The 3,565-nt window shown below is 45.0% G+C and overlaps 1 pseudogene; it reads left to right on the forward strand.

Moving 5' to 3' along the window:
- On the forward strand, positions 1-688 carry LOC134809449 (peptidyl-prolyl cis-trans isomerase A-like; annotated as a pseudogene).
- Positions 689-3,565: the final 2,877 nt, after the last annotated feature.

Here is a 3,565-nt window from a genome sequence, read left to right on the forward strand (position 1 = left end):
CTCACCATTTAATTAAAGAAAGGCCATTACAATACTTGAAAAATAGGATACACCAGGTTTGCAGATGCTGCTGCCACTGGGAGCCCCATATTACCAGCCATGGTCAGCCCCACCATGGTCTTCGATATTGCTGTCAACAACAAGCCCTTGGGCCACATCTCCTTCGAGCTGTTTGCAGACAAGTTTCCAAAGACAGCAGAGAACTTTCATGCTCTGAGCACTGGAGAGAAAAGATTTGGGTGTAAGGGTTCCTGCTTTCACAGAATTATTCCAGGGTTTGTATGTCAGGGTGGTGACTTCACATGCCATAATGGCACTGGTGGCACGTCCATCTACAGGGAGAAATTTGATTGCAAGAACTTCATCCTGAAGCATACAGGTCCTGGCATCCTGTCCATGGCAAATGCTGGACCCAACACAAGTGGTTCCCAGTTTTCATGTGCCCTGCCAAGACTGAGTGGTTGGATGGCAAGCATGTGGCCTTTGGCATGGTGAAGCCATGAATATTGTGGAGGCCATGGAGCGCTTTGGGTCCAGGAATGGCAAGACCAGCAAGAAGATCACCATTGCTGACTGTGGACAGCTCTACTAAGTTTGACTTGTGTTTTATCTTAACCACCAGACCATTTCTTCTGTAGCTCAGGGGAGCACCCCTCCACCCCATTTGCTCGCAGTATCCTAGAATCTTTGTGCTTTCACTGCAGTTCCCTTTGGGTTCCATGTTTTCCTTATTCCTTTCATGCCTAGCTGGATTGCAGAGTTAAGCTTATGATTATGAAATAAAAACTAACAGCAACAACAAAAAAGGATACACCTAATCCACAGTTTCTTATGAAACCCTGGAGGCCAGATGTATTTTGGAATTGCAATGTATTTACATTTTTGAAAGGTTAATATGGTGAATGTAACACTTCATAGTAAAATGCAAAATTTCCAGTGAACCATGTGAATATTCAACTAAGTGGAATAAGTAAAGGCTATAAATAACTATTTCAGTTCAGGTCAGAGTTTTCTGCAAAATGAGTTTTTATACCAAACCAAAAAAAAAAAAAAAAAAAAAAAAAACTTGGTTTTCAGAGCCCTTTGCATATGGACTGTTATCAAGAAAGGAAAAGTCTTTTAAATGGACCAGCTTTAGGGCTATGGCCTTATTTTCCTCAGGTCACCCTAGCCCACTGGAGATTGCACTAATGGTTGGACATTTAGGAGCGTCTGATCTAAGCCAAAGCAAATCTTTATACAACTTCCCCAGTTTCATCTGACTCCCTCTTGCAACTGGTAGCATGCCACCGCACATGGCAGCATTTCATAATGTTAAGTGTTCCTAAATCTGTTTTCTAGTGTTTCATAGCTGCATTGGTCCTAGTTCTAATTGCTGTGCTACCCAGAACTCAACTCCTGCTTTTATGAGACTCCTCTGGAATGTACCTCTCCAAGCTGGCATAAGGCCCAATGAGCTTGGCTCCCTTAGCTGTCCTTGTCATGTGACAAGCTTGCCTTCCATGCCAAGTGCCTTCAGGGCTTTCAAGAATGGCTCCCATGTGGCCGGGCACAGTGGCTCACACCTGTAATCTTACACTTTGGGAGGCTGAGGCAGGAGGATGGCTTGAGCCCAGAAGTTCTAGATCAGCCTGGGCAACATAATGAGACCCTGTCTGTACAAAAAAATTTAAAATTAGCTGGGTGTGGTGGCACATGCCTGTAGTCCCAGCTACTTGGATGGCTGAGGCAGGAGAATCACTTGAGCCCGGGAGGTTGAGGCTGCAGTGAGCCATGGTCACACTACTGCACTCCAGCCTGGGCAACAGGAGACCCTGTCTCAAAAAAACAAGTTTGAACAACCAAGTTATATCGATGGTTTGCACTGACTCGGAATTAAATGACTTCTCCAGAAAGCAGCCTGAGAAACTGGAAGGGGATGAGACATTGGAGGCAGGCCTCGAAGGACTGGAAAGATTTGGGCTTATTGTGGATATAACAGAAAGACATTGCAAGGGGAAGGTGGGAACATGTCAGGTGTGAATGAGTGGTTTCATGCTGGCTGGAGCTAGGCCTGGTGGAAGAGCAGCATTTGGAAAGCACATCAGGAAGAGGACATTTCAGGCAAAAGAAATGGTTGAGGCAAGAGGGAGCTCGCTGTGTGTGTGCCTGCACTGTACAAAAACTGCCCCCACTGCAGGAGAGGATTCACACTTTTGGTTGTGATGAGCCAGCTGGCTGGCTTAAGCAGGAAGAGAACTTATCATGAGGCTACAGTGCAGGGTATTGCTGTATCTGCCTCTCTGTCTTCATCCCATTCTACGTCAGAAATTCCTCTCCCTGCTCTCAGCCCCTGGAGGATTTCTTCTGTGACCCTCCTCTTACCCTGAGCATTTTCTACCCCATTTGGGGCATTTTCTACCCCAAATGACCCAGTTGCCTGGTGTCATTTCTCTCTCCTATTAAACTATAAACCCCTAACAGCAGGGCTGTGCCTTACTTGCCTGTGCCACCTTCCAGCCCCCCACTGCTCTGGAAAGTGTGGCCTGCAGGCTTTCAGATTTTCTCCATGTTGACCCTGCCTTGGCCTTCCCATGGGGAGGTACTCAAGTTTCCTTTTCTGTGTTATCTCCTACAGTCCCTTGCAAAGATTCAGATCTCTGGCTCCAGGCATTTATTGCATTTTTCTGATCAAAGCTCTCTTCCGAGCAGGATATTTTCCATACCGGGAAGCTTAAGAGAGTCCACAGTGAACCATGGGAAGAATGGGGTGATCGTAATTTTCTCAAGTTCTTGCATTGATTTAACACAAGAAAAGGACTTGGATCCTTTGCTCAGCGTCTCCTCTGAGCACTTTAGTTAATTCGGCATACATATACTTTTTTTTTTTGAAACTTTTTTTTTTTTTGGAAACTTTTTACTTTGATATGATTTTAAATTTGCAGAAGAGTTGCAAGAATAGCACAAGGAACTCACATTTGCCCTTCACCCAGATTTTCCAGTTTACACCTCACCTCATTTGCTTTCTCTCTGTGTGTGTATACACACACACACACACACACACACACGTGCGTATTTTTTTTCTGAACTGTTTGAGAATGTCAACTCATTCATTTTTTTCCTTTGCCCCTACACACTTTAGTGTGTATTTCCGTGGAAGAAGGATATTCTCTTTACTTTGTACCAGGAGTGCTGGTTTCTTGCCCTAATATAGTGTTTACTGGCAACTGGAGGGTCGGGGGGACAAGGATCTTATGGATCTGAAGGAATTAGTCAAGAAGTTGTCACAGCATCTCTTTCCTCCTAACTAGACCCTGCAGGGACAGAAACCCACTCTGAGAAGTATGAGGCTGGGTCATCTAAGATAAGTCTGCCTGTTCTTTCTGGATGAAACTGTGATTGTTGTCACAGGTCCAAAGCCAAACACATTTTGGGAAAGGTGACATCAATTAACCCAGCCAGCCTCAGACCTTGAGGCATTTTTACGGTCTGTGCAACACAAGAATCGAGAAGGAAAAGACGTCGTACCATTGCACTTGCAGAGAAGCTTTGTCTTCCATCTCAGTCCTTGCTGCCTGTGCTAACA

This window comes from Pan troglodytes, chromosome 2 (assembly GCF_028858775.2).
Source record: "Pan troglodytes isolate AG18354 chromosome 2, NHGRI_mPanTro3-v2.0_pri, whole genome shotgun sequence".
NCBI classification, from domain to species: Eukaryota; Metazoa; Chordata; class Mammalia; order Primates; family Hominidae; genus Pan; species Pan troglodytes.